Genomic DNA, 7,686 nt, shown 5'->3' with positions numbered 1-7,686 from the left:
TATTTAGCCAGAATTCAATTTAGAGAGTTTGCAGTGCATAACTCAGCCATCAGCTGCATGTTTTCTCTGCTTCATTTGATTTTCTTGTGTAAATCCCATTCACTGAAAGAAAGGAAAAAAAGAAACTATTTACTACTTTTTTTTTTTTTTTTTGGTTAATCATTCCACTAATGTGTAGACAAATTATAAATCAGTCTGGTGATTTAGACAGAAAAGCCTCTGTAGAATTTTTACCTGCATGGACCACAGAGAATGCCTTTGATCAAGGTTTATGAGCAAAGGCCTCTTCCCAGGGATGCATGCCAGCTCCTTAAAGGAAAATCAATACATTCTGGGGGGGGAGCATCTGGAGGATTAGCTCTTGGATTTAACAAAGCATCCCTCACCCAGGGATTCAGGTCTGTTTGAAGCTTCCAGATCTTAAATCACACTTCAGATTTTAGAGTGAGCTTAATGTGTCCCTAAAAATAAGTCCTAGGAAAGACTTTTTGGAAAATCATTGTCCCAAGAGCTGACAGCCTTCAGATTTCCTCTTGTTATATCCAGATTCAGCTGAATTATTTAGTCTTTCTATACAATTATTTCACAGCAAAAGAGAAAAAATGCTCATAGAATTGAAACATTTACTTGCACTACCAGAATTAAAGCAATTTGTTAACATCAGGTCATTTGTTAATATTGGAATGGCTTTCCTTCCAGAGGGGGAAGTGAATTCTCACCCTTTTCTAAGGCAGAAGGAATCCCTACCCCCTGTCCCTCCAGTCCACCACCTTGATGCAGTGCTGAGGAAGTCTAAAAAGGGACAAAATTACATAATATCTACTGAAGCCTCGGTGTTTGTACTCCTTTCCACCAGAGCTGTAGAAAAAAAGCAATTTTTATTGAGCTCTGGAATCCAATAAAACACTGCAAAGGCTCTGGCACTGCCTTAAGTCGTAACTTATGTATGAGTAGGAAGTCAGTTTTTACACCATATGGGTTACAAGTTTTTTTCCTTTTCATCTAGACTTTAATTTACCTTTTCTGCAGGTAAGAACTTCATACAAAGATTGTTACCTAATTAGGTGTTAAACTTTTGTCTTACTCTCAACAGCAATAAGGCTCCCAAATACATTTGAAGATCTGGAGCAAATTGACTCAGAAATACAAAATCACTCCTTTCCACTGAGATTTTAAACCTCACATATCAAGACCACTTTTGAAAATACAGCTTAGGTTTCTTAATAATTTAGATTTTATGTATTTATAAGTGAAACATAAACCTTATTATTATTTAAAAAAACCCAACTATTTTATCTCTTGTAACCAAATACAAAATCTGCATGCCAGGTTTGAAAATTCCTTTTGCAGAGGGTCTAATTTATGGAGATGATTGAATGGCTCACAGCAGCTTGGATCACACTGTACCTGATGAAACACAACTCAGCCATGCTCTGTGGCAAGGAGTCTGCAATAATTGGTTATTTTTCCTGCTGACCCATAAAATGCTTCTGCTACCAACACTGTGTAATCAAGTTTTATAGTAATGAGTCTTCCCCTAAGAAGAGGCTTGAATTTACTGCTTTGAATAGCAAACAGCACCAAAAAAAAGGCGGTGGTGGTAGGAATTTATCAAAAGGCAGAAGTAGCCCACCCTACTTTATCAGCATCAATATGTTCTAAAATTTAAAAAAAAAATAAAAAAAAGCTATTGACAGCTTTTTGAGCAATCCCCAGTGAAAACCCTCCACTGTGACACTGCAGTAAGTACATGGGGAGCACAGAACAGGGAACTGCCTCCACAGAGCTGCTGCTGAGTTTAGAGAATTCATCTCAGGGAAAACCTCCCTTGGGGAAGGCATGGCTGTACCACCATCCCTGCTCTCCTGCACTGACCCTCACCAGGAGATCTTAACTGGCCTCTGGTGGCTACAAAAACCTCCTGCACTTGCCCTCTGTACTCAGTTTTGGTTCATCTCCCTGCAGTGCTTCTCCAGTGCAGGATTTCAGAGGGATTGTCCGTAATATCATCCAAATTCTATGCTGACTCCAAATTGCTTTTCCTTCCAAAATGTGCAACAATGAAAGCCCCAGGTTATGGAATAAAAGCAAAGTGGCCAAGGAGTGAATATCAAATGTTCAGAATCTTTCCATGTGCATTGCCAGCTCCAGATTTGGGAATGAGGTACTTTAATTTCCCTTTTTTAATAAAAAGAGTGTGGCAGCCACATGAAGAAGTGTCTGTGGAAAGTAGGAGAGCTCCCCTCAGAAGACACCATGGCTCAGTGAGCTTTAAGGGCACAGCAAGTGCAGATCTATATAAAAAAAAAATTAAATAAAATCAATGCTGGTCTATCAAAGCACAGGAGAGCTGAGGAACAGAGGCTGCTCCTCCCCAGAGCCAGACTAAAAGCAGAACTACACCTCTCCAGGGCTTCATGGCTGAGCAGGATGGGCAGAGCACTGCTGTACTCTCTGTCCTCTGGGCCCCGGGCTGTGCAGTGGGAGGTTTATGGACACAGCATTCCCATGGATGCATTCCTATGGATCACACCCAGCAGGGGCTGTGCAGTGACACTTTATGGACACAGCATTCCCATGGATCACACCCAGCAGGGGCTGTGCAGTGGGAGGTTTATGGACACAGCATTCCCATGGATCACACCCAGCAGGGGCTGTGCAGTGACACTTTATGGACACAGCATTCCCATGGATCACACACCCAGCAGGGGCTGTGCAGTGACACTTTATGGACACAGCATTCCCATGGATCACACCCAGCAGGGGCTGTGCAGTGGGAGGTTTATGGACACAGCATTCCCATGGATCACACCCAGCAGGGGCTGTGCAGTGACACTTTATGGACACAGCATTCCCATGGATCACACACCCAGCAGGGGCTGTGCAGTGGCACTTTATGGACACAGCATTCCCATGGATGCACTCCCATGGATCACACACCCAGCAGGGGCTGTGCAGTGGGCAGTTATGGACACAGCATTCCCATGGATCACACACCAGCAGGGGCTGTGCAGTGGCACTTTATGGACACAGCATTCCCATGGATCACACACCAGCAGGGGCTGTGCAGTGGCACTTTATGGACACAGCATTCCCATGGATCACACACCCAGCAGGGGCTGTGCAGTGGGAGGTTTATGGACACAGCATTCCCATGGATCACACACCCAGCAGGGGCTGTGCAGTGGGAGGTTTATGGACACAGCATTCCCATGGATCACACACCCAGCAGGGGCTGTGCAGTGGCACTTTATGGACACAGCATTCCCATGGATCACACCCAGCAGGGGCTGTGCAGTGGGCAGTTATGGACACAGCATTCCCATGGATGCACTCCCATGGATCACACACCCAGCAGGAGCTGCCTGGGCTCACCCCAGCCTCACCCAGGTGTCCAACAGGCACCTCCTGCACTGACAGCCCTGACCCTTCAGTAAAGGGGCACAGCCTGAACTCTGCAGTGCTCATCCATGACATTTAGTCACTATTTCATTCTGCTTTTAGTCTTTCCTTTTCCTTGAGCCATGAGTTTCTTTGGCTTTTTCAGAGAAACGATTCAGCAAGGACAGCACAGGCTGTCTGTGACAAGGTAAATCACAGCACAGGGCTGGTGTTCCACACCTACCCCTTCTTCCCATTGCATTTGAACTGTTCCTGTACTATGCAGACCAAAAACCAATTCCAGATGCCACGAGCAGCAGGGAATAATGAGAAGCAGCATGTCAGGCTAGGAAACTGGAAAAGAATGTTATCTCTGATCTTAGCAAGCCCAGTCTTAGGGCAGAGTTTGGACTTCTGGGAGAGTGTGCAGGGGTGCTGCACCTCCCTGAGCCTTCAGTGAGCACTGAATACAGCTGATAAAACAAGAATGCCCCAGGAAACCCTGCCTCTCTCTTCACAGAGATAATTGGGCAGTGATAAACTCAAGCTATTTGGTCAAGTTCCTGCTAATTACACTGCCCAAAGAAATCCTGCTTAAGAGCAATATCTTGGGCTGAAAATAGAACTTCAAGAATAACCAGCTGACTCCAGAGCCTCTTTCTTGTCTAGGGTAGGGACAAGAGAGCCAGATTCAGATATTTTTTCCAGCCTTACCCAAGTATAGTTATTTATATAATGTGTGGCATTTCCTGCACAAAGGAACCTCGCAAGAGCTGATGTGTGGCATTGCTTGGTGTACAGGTATGCTCACACACCTGACAGGAATTAAATAAACACAGCCCAAAGCTGGGCTTCCTGCTCTCCAGATGCCACTTACTGATGACTCTGAGGCTCACCCATCTCTGCCTGGCTTTAATTTAGGGTGAATACTGGAGTAAGACTCCACTACATTTCAAAAACAAATCTGGAAATTTAACATTTATTAATTACCATATTCTTGGCAGGGTAAATCTCTAACAGCTCTACAGCCTGAAGTCAGAGGGCTTGGGGAAATTGGGATGGAAGCAAACAGTGATTGCTTTCACATGCTGGAGTTATTCACTAGAATTGTAAAGGATTCTTCAGTGAATTGTGCATAAGGGAAAGCTACAGGTTACCTCACTCAGCAGCCTCATGGCTACACAGCTGACACCACCTCAGCTTAAAGTCAAGAAGATTTTAGGGAAATTCTAAATTTTCTTCCCCAGAATAGAAGCTCATTTCCTATCTAACTTTAGTGTCAAATTTAACATTCAGAAATCAGAGTATTTAATCCAAAGTGACTTGGAAGCATATGCTACCTCTTTTGATCACCACTCCAAAATTGTTTTAAGATCTCAAGGCATACACTGACAGATCTTGTCCACATACTGCCCATATATTTTAAGAATGAGAAGCAGCAAAATCCAGTTAAATTACAGCATAAAAAGGTAATAGTACAGGAAAAAAATGCTTTAAATAGCAAAACAAACTTTGAAGCACATTTTTCAGACACAAGAAATAGTAGTTTTCTTTAGAAGGCAATTTGTGCATTATGATAGAGCCAAGTAAAACTGACACACTCTTTAGCATACTGTACTCAAAAGCCACTCTGTCATATGTATTTTTTCACTACAAATGCTATTTCTTCTGGACATATTAATTCTGGAGTTATTTGAATTACAGCTACAACACAGCATAAAGTTCCAGTATTTATAGGCTAGGAAAAAGCTCTGAGGGCAGCACTGGATTTTTTTTTTTTCTTTCCAAATATTTCAGAGTCATCATTAGAATCACCTGACTTCCCAGAGCAGCACAACATAGCCATCATTATTTCAACTAATTCAACAGTGTCAGAAGTATTTGCTCAGTGACAGATATGTGGCCAAGAGGAAGATATCAATCAAGGAAATTGATACCATTGCCTGCCTTGGAAAGGGACTTGGTGCCATTTCCATTGCAGGCATTAGGGCTGCTGAAGTTCCAGGCATGAACAGATTAGATTTGCAATTACACTGCTCATTTCCATCAGGCAATGAACCATTTGTGACTCGTGGTAATTAAATCCCTCTCAAACCACCCTATCTTTGGATTCCTTCTACAGCAATTTGCAGGGAGTCCCCTCCACAGCACATTCCCAGTGGAATGAAAGGCTGTTTTCACCCCAACAAACACTGACTGATGTGAGTGGAATCAACAAGTGCTTCAGTGTTTCTGAAGGAAGTCAGTGCTATCAGTGACCCATTAGCAATAATTAGTTTTGCTCTAAAGATCCACTATCTGAGCCTTGCTATTTGCCAGTGAAAACACAGCCATGAGGGACTTTTCCCCATTCCTAGATTGACAGATATAGATATACACTTATTTCTGTTTAAATATCTGTGGTCCCATGACATAAAAATACCCTTAATTCAGTCTCCAACAAATTCAGTGATGGTCATGGATTGTAGCCACCCAAAACTGAAAAAATACTACCTTTTAAATACATGCCCAATGTTGTCCAGTCTAGGACTCACTGTTGCAGAACAGGAGTTTCCTGTTTCTACCAGCTTAAAAGCAGCACAAGAATGTCCAATTTAATGAATTTACAAACTTAGTCCAAGACATCTTAACAAACATAGACTACAAGAACTACACAGAGGATTTAGATAGAGCACCTCACTAATTATGGAAGATTATTTGGTTAGGTCCAGCAGTATATCCACAGAAAAACTAAATTCAGAGAAGTTTCACACCACTGAAAGAACACATGGAATCCTTGAATGCCCTTAGTTACAAACCAGGGTAGGAAATTGTTTGCCTCTGTGGTGTGTGTGTGTATGATGCACATTCACCACAATTCAACATGCACTTGAATGTATTGAGCAGTGGCTGTTGCTGCTTCATTATTAGTTTAATATTGACTAATTAGCAGCATTTAAAGTGCAGGTGTAGTGTGATAAAATGGCAGCTGCTGCTCATTTTGTGCAGGTCAGATACACAATTCAGTTCAGCTCCTAGACCACACTGCAGAGCAGAGCACAAGGAGCAATTACTATTGGATCACACCTCCTCTGGCAGAGTACTTCAATTACATTTAATTACATGGTGGCTGCATACCAATGAGTCAAAGCAAGACTTATTATGATGAAAATATATTTCCATACATACTTTAACATTTTCCAGCTCTTATGCACCAGAGATGTAGGATTCAGGCTTTTGCAGCACTTAGTGAAATAGCTATGCTTAGAAATACTAAATAATGATAATATTAATGATAATAATAATGATAATAATAATGATAATAATAATAATAATAATAATAATAATAATAATAATAATAATAATAATAAATAAGCTTAAGAAATACCTACACTTATTTCTGTAGTCCCATGACCTAAAAATACCTCTAATTCAGGCTGAGGGCCTGTGATATTCAGAAACTACATGAAATGGTCAGATGCTCAGTTTTATACAAGACAAGAATTCTTGAACAAGAGAAGATGTGTTCATACCAGTCGTCACATCACTGTAAAGAAATAGCAACACAATACAAAAACAGGCTTATATTGTCAAGTGCAAAGCCCAACTCTGAGAAGAAAAAAAGTCTGCTTTAAATTTTACTCAAACAAGAAACAATGGGTATAAATGCAACAAGAATCTCATTACTGATTTCTTTTGATTTTGTGTTAGATTCAAAGTGCCTCTTATAATATGAGAGCCATATTTAATTTCTAAAAAGAGGATTTTGCAGACACCACCCCCAAATGAATACTAAATAGCAAGGACCTGAAGTGACTTCCTTATTCAATAGCAGAGAAAATAAAAAAAAAAATTAAAAGAGGGGTGAAAATGAAAAAAAGGATATTAAATCCAGAGATTTTATTTGCACTGAGTTTTAAAAGAAAGTATGGTCATGTCACTCAAAGAAAAAATAAACCACAGCTCATATGAAACGTTTGCTTAATAACATGGTGAATGTCAGCTATAGATTTCTGCTGCAATATTAAACCTGGGGAATAAAAATAAACAGTAAATCCCCAAGCATTATTACTCTGCAGGAAAAAGTACACACACTGAAAAACAAAAGTTCTAAGAGCAAAGCTCAGGCACCATATCCAGGGATAGCCACAGCCTAATTGTGGGGCCAGCCCCCTCCCCTTACAGCTCAATATTCAAGGAAGACAGAAAATCTGTGAGCCTGAAGTCTGCTCTGAGAATCTTTGAACCTCCCCAACCAAAGCAGATTTGATCTCTGTTTTTATACACTACAAGGAGGGTTCAGTACAACTGAATCTTTGCCATCCT

Source organism: Vidua chalybeata, chromosome 16 (genome assembly GCF_026979565.1).
Source record: "Vidua chalybeata isolate OUT-0048 chromosome 16, bVidCha1 merged haplotype, whole genome shotgun sequence".
NCBI classification, from domain to species: Eukaryota; Metazoa; Chordata; class Aves; order Passeriformes; family Viduidae; genus Vidua; species Vidua chalybeata.
Note: the sequence above shows the minus strand (reverse complement) of the source record.